General features: G+C 44.6%; 1 long non-coding RNA gene across 1 annotated transcript in view; it reads left to right on the top strand.

Annotated features, from left to right (window-relative positions):
* Window positions 1-6,224: 6,224 nt before the first annotated feature.
* LOC147100395 (uncharacterized) overlaps window positions 6,225-15,741 on the top strand; it is a 66,820-nt gene continuing 57,303 nt past the window's right edge. The window contains exon 1 of the long non-coding RNA XR_015073756.1: window positions 6,225-6,288. This is a non-coding gene — a long non-coding RNA (uncharacterized LOC147100395). The remainder of the gene's footprint in view (window positions 6,289-15,741) is intronic.

The raw sequence follows: 15,741 nt of genomic DNA, 5'->3' as shown, positions 1-15,741 counted from the left end.
GGAAAAACAATTTCTAGGATAAAACTACTCTATACCGTGGCGTATATTGTTCATATATTAAATAACAATGGTTCTAGAATTATTTCACACCCTTTTATGACAGAGCAGAAAGGGCTGAATGTTTAAGCTGCACCAGCCATTTGTCTTGCAGCCGCTTGCTATAGGACATTTTGCATTGGACAACAGACATTCCCTAGCAACCATGCTATCGCCAATAAGCAGGGTACCTAGCCAATTACAGTGATCCCTGCAGTCATAGCCATGACAATGACCAAACCAGTGATTTATTTTGCTTTAAGAAACACCATGTCATAGATCATTCTACATTTCGTTACCTATGGTAGAGAGCTCATTTTAGTTACAATTGGCTGACCTATTCTGAAATACATAATTTATATTGATTTGTTTTTGCTGCTGTAATTGAAAACATGTTGTGGAAACAAATGGATATGCTACTTATTCCATGGCCAGAGCTGACATTGTCAAAAATTAGGTATTTCTTAGAATAGAATCATAGAATGGTTACAGCACAGAAGGAGGCCATTCGGCCCGTCGAGCCCATGCCGGCTCTCCACAAGAGCACTTCAGCTAGTCCCACTCCCCCGCCCTTTTCCCGTAGTCCTGCAATTTTTTTTTCTTCAGGCACTTATCCAATCCCCTTTTGAGTCTGCCTCCACCACCCTTTCAGGCAGTGCATTCCAGATCCTAACCACTCGCTAAGTAAAAAAAGTTTTTCCTCATGTCGCCTTTGGTTCTTCTGCCAATCACCAATCATTCTTATCAAAAATAGATTCTTATCAGAAATGTTTTACTCTCTGAGTAGTTTCTGTAACTATGTGCTGAGAGAATGGCTCCTGTTCTTTTTGCTTTGCATGAAGTACTTCAAAGTAAAGTTGGTTATTAACAGATGTATGCATCTGGGAAAACAGTCACCAAGCACATCCAAGTGTTAGAAAGAATTAAAATGTATCACCTGCTATTAATCAATGACATAATCCAATCACAATAGCTCTAACACTTGGCCTACATTTACCAAACACCACAGATGGCTATCATGGGCCTGGAATTTCCTATATATTTCCGCCCAGAGACCTGCTTCAAAGATCGCAGAATTTTGACATTAGTGAGTTACACGTATAAGTACAATGGCCCAGAAATTCGGGTCTCCACGGGTGAGTGCGCACGGGGTACTCACCCATAGGCCCAACGGAAGTGCCGGTTTCGTGCATGCACTGCGCATGCGCGGGAAACCGGAACTTCCGTTCCCTTAAAGGAAGGGGTTCAGAGGTTGAACGCGTATGCCGGAGAGGCAGCGCGTGCGCATGGAGCTGACATTTTTTTTGCAGGTTTCTCTGGCAGGGTAAGTCCCCAGGAGTTACACATGTAAAAAGCAGGCGCAAGGCCTGCTTTTAACAAGGTAAGTGGTGAATTCATTAAAATTAAAACATTTCTTCCACAGGTTTATTATTTTTAAATACATTAAAGAAAGGTAAGTTTATTTTTTGCCCCGTTAGAAAATGTAATTAATTTTTTCAAAAATTTAAATTATTGTTTAAAATAGTTATTTCATGTAATTTATAGTTATTTTTAAAATGTGATTTAAAAAAAAATTATTTGAAGTTTTAGTGATGTTTTGGGGCTTATAGTATTTATAGTTTTGACAGCTCTTCCTGTCAATTTTATGAATGGGCATTTCCCTGCTCCGATTGGCTCCCCATGGCCCACGTGATCCCAGGGGACGCATCAAACTAACTGCGCCCCTGGGATACGCAAGCACTGCGCACCGGCAGTTGGAGCAGGCCCAGGATCGGAATCCCACGCGGGCCCACAGCACAATGGCTGGCACGCTAGGTAAGTGCAGGTCGGAGGCTTGCACCCGCGGGAAGCCTCCGACCCGAATTTCTGGGCCAATATGCCCAAATCTCCGCAATCCTTTACGATCGTCTATTCTCCGCCAGAATGCATCTCCACCCATAACAACAGCCCCGTCTCCAAACTACAGATCCCTGTAGACAAGTTTCCTGTAAATATGCCTGCTCAGAGGCTCTCTTCAAATTACGACAGGATTTTCAGGCGTAGCAGAAAACAAAGTCATTTCTCTAGTCTTTTATTGCAATTTTTTGAGCATTTAAATTTTTTTTATCCTGCTCTGTTTTTTCTGTTTCTTGAATGCTTTTTTCTGGCCTCAGTGTAAGTCACATTAAAAACTGAAAGGCTTCTCCAATTGCAGGTTCTTCAACCTGCTGTGCCTGATATGCATGAATGCTGGTTAAATGAGTTGAATGTTAAATTTAAATACTTAAATACTTAAAGAAGGTGTCCTCATGCAAGAAACACAGAAAGTTAGCGTGCAGGCACAGCAAGCAATAAGGAAGGCAAATGGTATGTTGGCCTTTATTGCAAGGGGGTTGGAGTGTAAGAGTAAGGAAGTCTTGCTACAATTGTACAGGGCCTTGGTGAGACCACTCTTGGAGTACTGGGCACAGTTTTGGTCTCCTTATCTAAGGAAGGATATACTTGCCTTGGAGGCGGTGCAATGAAGGTTCACTAGATTGATTCCTGGGGTGAGAGACCTGTCCTATGATGAGAGATTGTGTAGAATGGGCCTATACTCTCTGGAGTTTAGAAGAATGAGAGGTGATCTCATTGAAACAGAAGATTCTATTCTATTAGGGATGGGCAATAAATACTGGCCTTGCCAGCGACGCCCACATCCCATAAAAAAAAATAATTCTGAAGGGGATTGACAGGACAGATGCTGAGAGGTTGTTTCCCCTGGCTGGAGTGTCTAGAACTCGGGGGCATAGTCTCAGGATAAGGGGTCGGCCATTTAAGACACGGATGAGGAGGAATTTCTTCACTCAGAGGGTTGTGAATCTTTGGAATTCTCTGCCCCAGAGGGCTGTGAATGCTGCGTCTTTGAGTATATTCAAGGCTGAGATCGATAGATTTTTGGACTCTGGGGGAATCAAGGGATATGGAGATCAGGCGGGAAAGCGGAGTTGAGGTCGATGATCAGCCATGATCTTATTGAATGGCGGAGCAGGCTCGAGGGGCCGTATGGCCTACTCCTGCTCTTATTTCTTATGTTCTTATGTATATGGTGTGGGTTCCGCACTTTCCTTGCAACCCGATCGTTTACGCTGATTTCTGCAGATTTATGCCCATTTTATGTTCAGGTGTGTTCTAATGAGATTGACAAGAAATTTGAGCCTAACTTGACATTGGCGGAATGGGCGCGGGAATGGACGCATTTTCGGGTCTAACTTTTGGGCTGCATCCATGGAGGAATTTCCACTCCATTGGCCCAGTAATTCCGTTCCAAACGCGTGAGTACGGTTGGGGTACTCACGCGTCTGGCCGGAGGAAGTGCCAGTTTTCAGCATGCACAGCGCATGCGGGGAAAACCGGCATTTCCTGTCCTCTGAACGAAGGGGTTCAGAGGCACAGCGCGTGCGACTGCACAGGCAGCGCGTGCGCAGTGAACTTTGTTGATTTCATTCATGGATTCAGTGAGGTTAAGTCCTTACAACTTACACATGAAAAAAGCATGTGTAAAGTTGCTCCAGAGGCTGCGGAGGAAGATATATTTTATCGTGGAGCTTCTGAAAGGCAATATTTTTGTTTCGGAAAGGGAGGAAAGTTATTTTAAGAAATGATGAGGTAAGTTTTAAAGTTTAATTTTTTTTTAACGGGTTTTCAGTACTGTAGGTAGAAGGAGCAATTGTGGCTGTGTGAATTGAATTTGCTGTGTTTATTAAATGTGAAAATGACTGTTCTAAAATGAGTAATGTAACATTGCCAACATTTTTAAGAAAGAAACTTTTCATCAGTAATATATTCTTTTAAGTAATTATGTATGTATGTCCGTATATATTCCTTTACGTATATGTATATATTCCTTTACTTATGTGTATGAATGTATGTATTTAATTATGATTTTCCAATAAGTTACTTTCTCTGAAAGTCATCATTAAATACATACATTCATACACATAAGTAAAGGAATATGTACATACATACATATACGCAAAGGAATATATACAGACATACATACATAATTACTTAAAAGAATATATTACTGATGAAAAGTTTCTTTCTTAAAAATGTTGGAGTCATTTACACATTTAATAAACACAGCAAATTCAATTCACATAGCCACAATTGCTCCTTCTACCTACAGTACTGAAAACCCATTTTAAAAAACAAAAATAAACTTTAAAACTTACCTCAGCATTTCTTAAAATAACTTCCCTCCCTTTCCCAAACAAAAATATTGCCTTTCAGAAGCTCCACGATAAAATATATCTTCCTCCGCAGCCTCTGGAGCAACTGTACTCATGCTTTTTTCATGTGTAAGTTGTAAGGACTTAACCTCACTGAAAGCATGAATGAAACCGGCGAATTTTACTGCACACGTGCTGCCTGTGCAGTCGCACGCGTTCTGCCTCTGAACCCCTTCGTTCAGAGGAAAGGAAATGCCGGTTTTCCCCGCATGCGCTGTGCATGCTGAAAACCGGCATTTCCTCCAGCTAGACGCGTGAGTACCCCGACCATACTCACGCGTTTGTAACGGAATTACTGGGCCAACATTTTACATGTCAATAAAATGAAAAATTTAACAATTGCACGATTTGCCCCCTCGCATCTGCGACTGAGGGTCCAAGGAGGTGCATTGCGCAAGAGGTCATCGTCGTACGTATCCTCACACTGTTCCCTTTCGGGAACTGTATGAAGTGGTGGAAGGATTTCTGGCCACGTTAACGCTCCTTCCGTGACCATAACCATCTTCATACCAGCCATTAGGGTGGTTAGTCCTATGGCGTGAGGGTTTTACTGTGATGAAATATGTCATTCATCAGACTCTGTATTTAACTACATATATTGTATTGCCTGCTCCGGTGTTTTACCTTGTATTGTATATAGGGCACCGCCCCCTTTCTCCCCATTGGCTGTGTCGGCTCCGCCCATACCTGGCCCTACTTAAGGCAAGCCCAGGCTTGTCTTGCAGCAGAACAGCAGAACGCTAGGTGAAGACACAGGCATCTTTCTTTGCTAATAAAAGCCTTGTTTTATTCAGTTAACTTTGAGTCTTGAAGTTATTGAGGCGCATCACCCACAACCCATCTGAGGGGGGGGGGCCACCCACACCCGTGGACGCAAGTATCCCGCTGGATGTCCACCCAGAATTTATAGTTGTAGCTCCGACTCCACTTGCCGGGACTGTCTGGAGCGGGGTTCGAAACCCTATTCCTTCTGGCCCAGCGGCGGGGATGCTTACCGCTACGCAAAAGGCCCACTCCGTGCAAAAGGTGACACCCATACGTTTCCTGCGCATTTTCCCTCCCCGTGACTGGAGCCCTATGCTGCCACTTGAAAGACCAAGCTATCATCTGTCCTTTTTGCGGCGCCTTTGACTTCTCATTACCAATGATGAGCAGGCGCTGCGCCTCCACCTCATTGAGGAGATTGCTGAGGTCATCATCAGTTCAATTGTGAGTTCTTTTAATGCCATGAATTGTGCTCATTCCAGCCATTTCACGTTGCTAATCGGAGTGGGCCTTTGGCGTAGCGGTAGGATCCCCGCCGCTGGGCCAGACGGGGTAGGGTTTCGAACCCCGCTCCAGACAGTCCCAGCAAGTGGAGTCGGAGCTCTGGCTCTAAATTCTGGGTTGACATCCAGTGGGATATTTGCGTCCGTGGGTGTGGGTGGCCCCCCCTCCTCGTATAGCTTGTGGGAGCCCGTAAAACCCTCCCGCCATAGGACTAACCACCCTAATGGCTGGTTCAAAGATGGTTACGGTCATGGAATGAGCGTTAATCATGGCCATAAATCTTTCCACCACTTCATACAGTTCCCCAAAGGGAACAGTGTGAAGACACGTATGACGACGACGTTGCTAAATAAATAAATGGAATGAAAAAAATTCTTTCAGGGCTTTTAAAAGTCTTTAAATTGCTTTAATTCTGTTTAAAACTACTTCAGATTCTTCAAAATAATGTAAACGTTTTTAAAAGTTTATAAAAGTTACCAAAAGCTTCATAAAAATACCAAAAACCTATTTGAAATGCTGCTCTGCATGTAAAAATGCTTTTCAGCTTGTGAGAAACATTGGGGGCGTGTCCTATTAAACTGGGACCTCAAGGGGCGTGTCTCAGTTGCACAGCGCGCTCCAGGCTTCGCGCTGGCTGCACTCCTGGGCGGCGTGACGTCAGACGCTGCCCGGGTTTCTTCTGTTTCAAAAAGGAATTCCAGGCATCCCTGGAGGTGAACGGCAGGCGCGTCGGGTAAGTGCAGATCGGGGGCTTGCACACGCGGCAAGCCCCCGATCCGAATTTCTGCCCCATTATGTTTTTGTGTATGTGCTGTTGGACATGTTGCGGAGAGTGCCTTAATTTTGCACCCTGACGTCTAAAATGCAAGGCTAGGGGTCTGCAATGCTTTGGGTACTGGTGACTTCTCAGTATTTGGTCAAAAGGCCACAGCCATATTCAAAATCTGTTCACTCCAAGTTCCATAAGCCCCACTGATTTCATAGTTGGCACAGAACTCCTACACAGTGAATGTGTGCAAAGGTTGATTAGGCCACTGGTTGGTATGAAAGCTAGGCCAAAGCCCCACAGCGTGGCTGGAGGGTCTGAGCAGTGCCCCAGATGCTGAGCATCTGTTTGGATGTGGAACTTCAGGAGCGTGCCATTTTAACAAGAAAAAAATACTAAGTAGTCCTCCCCGTAGCACTACCATGCCTTCCTGGCCACTTCTTTCTCTTCCAGTGGCTACATCCTGCAAGGGAACTAAGAGCCTCCCATCCTTCCAAGAAAAAAAATAGCAGCAATGTAAGGGTGGAAAGTTGCCCTTCCCCATCATTCTCTTCGCTGACTCATACGGCACTTCCAATGCTACGTGCTGGGAATGCTGCAAACATATTAAAATGGACTCACTTTTATAATTTTGAGGATTCTTTACTCATTTTTTTTACTAGCATAAACATATGGAAAGGCCAGTAAAATATTATCAGGCTCTCCCCAGCAAGACATGGTGCAACCATGCACGCCACTGACCCACCCTGGAGCACACAGCGTGATGAAAAACCAGAGGAAACATCTTATGGTCAACTCAGGGAAAAGTTGAGGAAATTCTTCTCTGACTGCCTAAGACAAGCAAGAAAATCTCTGAAAGACAGTGGTAGCCCACAACAACAACTATTTATATAGCGCCTTTAACATATTAAAACACTCCAGGGTACTTCACAGGAACGTTATCAAACAAAATTTGACACCAAGCCACATAAGGAGTTATTAGGATATATGACCAAAAGCTTGGTCAAAGTGGTAGGTTTTAAGGAGGAGAGCGTGGTAGAGAGGCACAGAGGTTTAGAAAGGGAATTCCAAAGCTTAGGGCCTAGGCAGGTGAAGGCACGGCTGCCAATGGTGAAAATCAGGGATTCGCATGAGGCCAGAATTGGAGGAGCAGAGAGCTCTTGGGGGGTTGTAGGGCTGGAGGTGGTTACAGAGATAGGGAGTGTATGGGGTGGCGGGTGGCGGTGTTGCCTGGCGCGTGCGTGCGCCCAGTCAGTTATGCCCCTGATTGTTTTGTGAGCGGTTCGAATCGCTCCCACGCCCCTGGGTTCTAGACACCGGACTTAGGTACAAGGCGGCAGTATAGAGAAGACTCGAGTAGACAGGTGGTTGGATGCAAACAAAACCAAAATTTTATTGAAGAGGAAAACTTGATACAATCTTATGGAAAAATTACTGGTGTACACTTCTGTAGGCAAAAATTACAAAAGAGTCATAATAATACTATACTTATATACTTATACAGGGAATGGGGAACACACGGCACATCGAGGGAAAACAACTATCTTAACAATCCCCTTATCCTTATCCCACCCCCTATACCTAACTAGGTTAAGCTATGAGGGGTCAGAACTTCATGCTCACCAATCAAAAGGGTTTGTTAGACACAAAACAGCGGTTGGGTTCGGGGTTCGCTCTTGGTGCTCTCTGGAGCCTGCCGTCATCATGTGGGCTCCAGGCGCTGCAAGGGCGTTGTCCAGGTGTGAGTACCCCAAAGTTAAAGTCTCTGCTTGGGTACTTTACCTTGCAGGGATGGTCCTTCGTTGACAGCCGACAGCTTGAGTTAGCATGAAGATAGTCGCAGGTTGGCTGAGGCTGAAGGCCCGATGATTCGAAGCCTACCCTCAGTTGGTCTTCCTCAGTTGGTCTTCCCTCCTCCCCTCATCGCGTCCCGCCTTGCCTGGCCTGAATTTGTCCGTGTCCGCTCGATGTAATGCCGGGGCTGATGGAGTGGCAACAGGCAAGGGCAACGGCCAGGGGGTAAGCGTGGGACGGGGAAAGAGCGGCAGCCATGAGGGCAGGCAGAGGGAGAAGAGAAGAGAAGAGCAGAGCAGGGCAGAGAGAGTGTTTGCTACCCGGGGCCTTCAATTATAACTTTGTCAAAAACCCTTATCTGCACGCCAAATCAGGTTAGTTCTTTGTTTTAATTTTGGCGGGCTAGTTAAAATAATGGTAGCAATTCATACGAACTGGTTTTTAGATGGCCGGTAATCACATCTACCGGCCCGATAATTGACTTGTATTGTCCTGAAAGTTCCTTGATGGGCTTGTCCAGCCTCGATGGCTGTGTTAATCTGTTTCCGATAATAAATGCAGACTGTTGATGGCCTTAACTACAGGCCTAACTGAATTTAGATTTTGTTTCCAATTCGGTCTAACATAGGAACAAGAGCAGGCCATACAGCTCCTTGAGTTTGTACGGCCATTCAGTTATGTCATGGCTAACCTGTACCTCAACTCCATTTACCTGCCTTTGATCCATAGCCCATGATGTGCTTACCTAATAAAAAAACTGTCAATCTCATTCACCTGCCACCGAGAAGGACAATCGGCAGCAGGCGCATGGGAACACCACCACCTTCAAGTTCCCCTCCAAGTCACACACCATCTTAACTTGGAAATATATCACCATTCCTTTATCGTTTCTGGGTCAAAATCCTGGAAGTCCCTGCCTCACAGCACTGCGGGAGTACCTTCACCACACGGACAGCAGCAGTTCAAGAAGGCGGCTCACCACCACCTTCTTAAGGACAATTAGGGTTTGGCCAATAAATGCTGGCCTTGCCAGTGACACCCACATCCCCTGAATGAATAAAAAAAAGAGTCAGTAGTGGCCCTTCGCAAACAGTTAGTAACCCCGCAGTATACAAGCCCTGGATGTATTTCCTGCATATGTAGACTGGTATATGGATGATTCCTGCAACAACTGCCAAAGTACATAATGGCTACTTTTTACTCTGGAGTAGGTAATGGAGGACTGTATAGCGTGTCCAAGTAAAATTGTGCTGAGTTTGGCTTTTCCCTTTCAGGAAGTAAATTTGTCATCAAAGACACCGCTCCACACTACTGTTGAAACCTTTCTGTATAAAGTAGTGCTGTAACTTACCCAGGTTGGAATAATTCTTCAGTTATAATGAATTAGACACAAAGGGAAGGTTATCTATAAATCAGGTCTAATTGGCAAATAAAATTGCACAGGTCTCATTGGTAGCTAAGCAAACTTTCAATTATTCGTTGCTCTGCCTCGCCCTCGAGTTCTGACAGATTGCAATACTCCAATTCATTCACTGTTAATTGTAATGAATTCCAGGATTGTGAATATGCTTCATTTGTTTTCATTATGCATTCCAAAACATCAAAGCATTGTATCTATTGCTTCTAAATGGACTGCTGCTGAGGCGAGTCTAACACTATATCATTGGAGAGCTCTCAACCTTCTCAATGTAACTGTATGTTAAGGGATAATGTATACAAATTCTACTGCTCAAGCACATAAATTATAGTTAGAAAGGATTGTTCTTCAGTTCAATTACCCTTAATCTCCTCCAACTCTAAGATCCCTAATCCATCCTTTTGCTATGTTACAGCATATGATTTTACACTGAACTTTTTTTAATGAGAGCTATTTTCTATCTTCCTTCCACTTTCGCAGTTGCCAAAGCTACCTATCATATCTAGCTACAAGGGAGTGTTTGAGGATGAGCAAATGTGGCCTTCCCTTAATTTTTATTTCACCCATGTGGGGAGCCAGTTAGCCTCTGCTCGGGGGGGGGTGGTGGGGGTTCCGCTGATGGTATAACAGAGGTCAGGAATACATGGTAAGGAGAATCATGGGAACAAAGCCAGAATGCTATTAACAACAACAACTTGCATTTATAACGCGGCTTTAACATAGTAAAACATCCCAAGGCGTTTCACACGAAAATCTTCCAGCCAGCACAGAATCATAGAATAGGATCATAGACTGGTTACAGCACGGAAGAAGGTCATTCAGCCCGTCGAGCCCGTGCCGGCTCTCTGGAAGAGCACTTCAGCTAGTCTCACTCCCCCGCGCTTTCCCCTGCAAATTTCTTTCCTTCATGTACTTATCCAACTCCCTTTTGAAAGCCGTGATTGAATCTGCCTCCACCACCCTTTCAGGCAGGGCATTCCAGATCTTAACCACTCGCTGCGTAATAAAGTTTTTTTCTTACGTGGCCTTTGGTTCTTTTGCCAATCACCTTAAATCTGTCTCCTCTGGTTCTCGACCCTTCTGCCAATGGGAACAGTTTTCGTCTATCTACTCTGTCCAGACCCCTCATGATTTTGAACACCTCTATGAAATCTCCTCTCAATCTTCTATGCTCCAAGGAGAACAACCCCAGTTTCTCCAGTCTATCAATGTAACTGAAGTCCCCCATTCCTGGAATAATTCTCGTAAATCCTTTCTGCACCCTCTCTAAGGCCTTCATATCCTTCCTAAAGTGTGGTGCCCAGAATTGGACACAATACTCCAGTTGGGGCCAAACACGTGTTTTATACAGGTTCATCATAATTTCCAAACTTTTGTACTCTATACCTCTATTTATGAAGCCCAGGATTCCGTAAGCCTTTTTAACTGCTTTCTCAACCTGCACTGCCACCTTCAACGATTTGTGCACACATACCCCCAGGTCTCTCTGTTCGTGCACCCCCTTCAGAATTGTACCATTTAGTTTATATGTCCTCTCCTCATTCTTTCTACCAAAATGTATCACTTCACACTTTCCTGTGTTAAATTTCATCTGCCACGTGTCTGCCCATTTCACCAACCTGTCTATGCCTTCCTGAAGTCTATCACTCTCCTCCTCACTGTTGACTATACTTCCAAGTTTTGTGTAATCTGCAAATTTTGAAATTGTACCCTGTACACCCACATCCAAGCCATTAATATATATCAAGAAAAGCAGTGGCCCTAGAACCGACCCCTGGGGAACCCCACTGTATACCTTCCTCCAGTCCAAAAAACAACCGTTCACCACTAATCTGTTTTCTGTCACTTAGCCAATTTCATATCAATGCTGCCACTGTCCCTTTTATTCCATGGGCTACAACTTTGCTGGCAAGCCTATTATGTGGCACTTTGTCGAACGCCTTTTGGAAATCCATGTACACCACATCAACCGCATTGCCCTCATCAACCCTTTCTGTTACCTCATCAAAGAACTCAATCAAGTTAGTTAAACACGATTTGCCTTTAACAAATTCATGCTGGTTTTCCTTAATTAATACACACTTGTCCAAGTGACTGTTAATTTTGTCCCTGATTACTGTTTCTAAAAGCTTCCCTACTACCAAGGTCAAACTGACTGACTTGTAGTTGCTGGGTTTATCTTTACACCCTTTTTTGAAAAATGGTGTAACATTTGCAATTCTCCAGAACTCTGGCACCACCCCCGTATCTAAGGAGGATTGGAATATTATGGCCAGTACCTCCGCGATTTCCTCCCTCAATTCCCTCAGCATCCTAGGATGCATCCCATCCGCTCCTGGTGACTTATCTACTTTAAGCACAGCCAGCCTTTCTAATACCTCCTCTTTATCAATTTTTATCCTATCAAGTATCTCCACTACCTCCTCTTTCACTATGTCTATGGCAGCACCTCTTCCTTGGTGAAGACAAATGCAAAGTACTCATTTAGTACCTCAGCCATGCCCTCTGCCTCCATGCATAGGTCTCCTTTTTGGTCCCGAACCGGCCCCACCTCTCCTCTTACTACCCTTTTACTATTTATATGCCTATAGAAGACTTTTGGGTTATCTTTTATGTTGGCTGCCATTCTATTCTCATACCCTCTCTTTGCCCCTCTTATTTTCTTTTTCACTTCTCCTCTGACCTTCCTACATTCAGCCTGATTCTCAGATGTATTTGCAACCTGACATCTGTCATACACGCTCTTTATCTGCTTCATCATATTCACTATCTCTTTCGTCATCTCAGGAGCCCTGACTTTAGTTGCCCTGACTTACCCCCTAGTAGGAATGTACCTCAACTGCACCTGAACTATTTCCTCTTTAAAGGCAGCCCATTGTTCCATTACATTTTTTCCTGCCAATCTTTGATTCCAGTTTACCCGGGCCAGATCCGTTCTCATCCCACTGAAATTGGCCTTCCCCAAGTTAAACATTTTTACTCCTGATTGCTCCCTGTCCTTTTCCATAGCTAACCTGAACCTTATGATACTATGATCACTGTTCCCTAAATGTTCACCTACTGACACTTGCTCCACTTGATTATACCTCATTCCCCAGAACCGGATCCAGCAATGCCTCCTCCCTCATCTAGATTAGCCTCACCATTATTCTCAACACAAAATACGAGCCAATATGTTGGATCAAACAGCCATTCAGCAATATGGAATGGATAACCAATACTTGACAACAGCAAAGATTTATGGTCTTGATTGATTAACAAGTTAACACCTCAGACAACCATTGGGTGGGCAATACAAACACAATCTTGGTGAAATGCTTGCACCCAAACTGTCTGGTTTCAGCTGATGGCTTTCTGTTAAAAAAACACTTTGTTGGTGCAGTGAGTGGACACAGAATGAGCTCTAACTTTTACTGGCAGTTCTTGACCAGCTAAGGAATACTTATAAATATATTTTGCAACCCAGTTAGGTAAGAAGGTGAAAGCCAAAATACTGCGGATGCTGGAAATCTGAAATGAAAACAGAAAATGCTGGAAATACTCAGCAGGTCAGGCAGCATCTGTGGAGAGAGAGAAATAGAGTTAACGTTTCAGGTCGACGACCTTTCATCAGAACCTGCAGAAGTTCGAGATGTAACAGTTTTTAAGCAAGTACAGAGGCAGGGAGAGGGGGAGGAGAGGAAAGAACACAAGGGAAGGTCTGTGGTAGGGTGGAAGGCAGGAGTGATTAAGTGACAAAAGGGATGATGGTGCGAGGCAAAAGGAGATGGTAATGGGACAAGTAAAGAAACAAAAGATGGGTCTAGAGGAGCTGTAAATGGCAACAGCAGAACCATTACCAGCACCTGCTGTCCAGAAAAAATGGGAGCAGTAGTTATGATCTGAAATTGTTCAACTCAGTGTTGAGCCCGGAAGATTGGGAAGTGCCTAATCGAAAGATGATGTGCTGTGTCTCGAGCTTCTGTTGAGTTTCAATGGAACAGTCTTAGGATAAGGGGTCGGCCATTTAGGACTGAGATGAGGAAAAATTTCTTCATAATAAATGTAGATAATCACCTGCTGAAAGCCATTTGTACCGAACCCTGCAAGAATAAGCAGACTCAAGCTTTTGATAGGATGTATTGTGCAATAATCATCTGCATTGCTCAGCTATAGAATCATGCATAAGCCATTTCAGAACTGGAAGAATTATCTTACTTCAGAACCAGGGTTGTGAATCTTGGGAATTTCAAACAGGGCAAAAAGTGAGAGTATATTTTAGTCTATGTTTAGAGGGAAAGAGATTGGTGTCTTTAATATTTTATGTATCAAAGAGGGTAGCTTAATGCATGTTCCATTGTGTTATACTGTTTACTGTTCTTTCATCTGTAAATAAAGCCATTTGTTGGCCCAAAGCCTGAGCCTTGTAAGAATGTTCACTCAGTCCAATTGCTGAAGAAAGGAGGATCATATGGCAGTACAGCAAAATTGTACAAAGTAAAGGTTCTCTGTTGTGATCCCAGGATTTCACTATCAATAGGGGGAGTTTGAACTCTCCGATCAGCAGGAAAGGAGCGGGGAGTGGCTCCCTTTCCTATTCCGTTTCTGCCGAGCTGCCATTTTAACGCTGCTGGCTTTGGCGCCCGACTCTGGAGGGAGCCACTTTAGTAAATGCAAATCAGTGTTCCGTGCCCTACATGGGACGTGGATGGTATTTTAACCCACTCCCGAGTCGAGCACCCTGAGCACAGGTGAACCTTTTGGAAAGCCAGTGAGGCCTGCTAAGTAATAATAACTTTCCTTCGTGGTGCCTGGACGAACTTGAGTGCTCTTCCTGGCCTAGTAACTAAAGTCCAGGCTTCAGCTGCTTGGGTCTCACCTGGGCACTCCCCCCGCACTTTCCCCCAGAGGTGGGACCCTCAGAACACACCCTGCTCCTGAACTTACCTCGCTGCCAGCAAGTGGCCTTCGGGCCACTGGATCTTCGTCCTCCCCCCGTCGGCCAGCTGCTGCTTTCTCCCAGAAACGGACAAGCGGCTGACCATCAGGATTCAGACGAGACCCAGCGGCTAAAATCTACCAGGTCTCCGAATCACTCTTGCGCTTGGGATTAACGTCCATTCCCGCCAGGAGTTAAAATCAGCCTTAACATATCAGCGAGCCATCGCATATGCCAACAAATATCAGACAGGAATTTCTGTGCAATTAACATGTAACACCTCCAGCCAGAATTCCATGTTCACTCGACAACCATCTCTTAAGGCAAAGGAGAACTCAATAGAAACATCAGCTATGGCTCCAATTTACAAATTCCACTATCTTTGCTCACTTGCAATTTAAAACAAAAGATATAACAGAAATATTTTATCACTAAAACAGGTTACCTGGTCATATATTCCATTGCGGTTTGTGGGAGCTTGCTGTGGGCAAATTGGCTGCTGCGTTTCCTACATTACAACAGTGTTGGGTGATTGGGCAGATGCATGGCAGATGCAGTATAATGTGGATAAATGCAAGGTTATCCACTTTGGTGGTAAAAACAGGAAGGCAGATTATTATCTGAATGGCAATAGATTGGGAGAAGGGGAAGTGCAACGAGACCTGGGTGTCCTTGTGCACCAGTCGCTGAAGGTAAGCATGCAGGTGCAGCAGGTGGTTAAGAAGGCAAATGGTATGTTGGCCTTCATAGCGAGAGGATTCGAGTACAGGAGCAAGGATGTCTTGCTGCTGTTGTACAGGGCCTTGGTGAGGCCACACCTTGAGTATTGTGTACAGTTTTGGTCGCCTTATCTGAGGAAGGATATTCTTGCCATGGAGGGAGTGCAGCGAAGATTCACCAGGCTGATACCTGGGATGGCAGGAATGACGTATGAGGAGAGATTGGGTCGATTGTGCTTATATTCGCTAGAGTTTGGAAGAATGAGAGGGGATCTCATTGAAACTTATAAATTTCTAACAGGATGGTGGCATAGTGGTTAGCACTGTTGCCTCACAGCGCCAGAGACCCGGGTTCGAATCTGGCCTCGGGTGCCTGTCTGTGTGGAGTTTGCACATTCTCCCCGTGTTTGCGTGGGTTTCCTCCGGGTGCTCCGGTTTCCTCCCACAGTCCAAAGATGTGCGGGTTAGGTTGATTGGCTATGAAAAATTGACCCTTAGTGTTAGGGGGATTAAATACGCGGGGATAGGGTGGGATATGTGTTGGTGTAGGGGTTACGGGGATCGGGTGGGAT

Source organism: Somniosus microcephalus, chromosome 26 (assembly GCF_052327205.1).
Source record: "Somniosus microcephalus isolate GS21.2 chromosome 26, FLI_Smic_1.0, whole genome shotgun sequence".
Classification (NCBI taxonomy): Eukaryota; Metazoa; Chordata; class Chondrichthyes; order Squaliformes; family Somniosidae; genus Somniosus; species Somniosus microcephalus.
The sequence above is the reverse complement of the archived record's forward strand: the minus strand, read 5'-3'. Positions and strand labels throughout refer to the sequence as shown.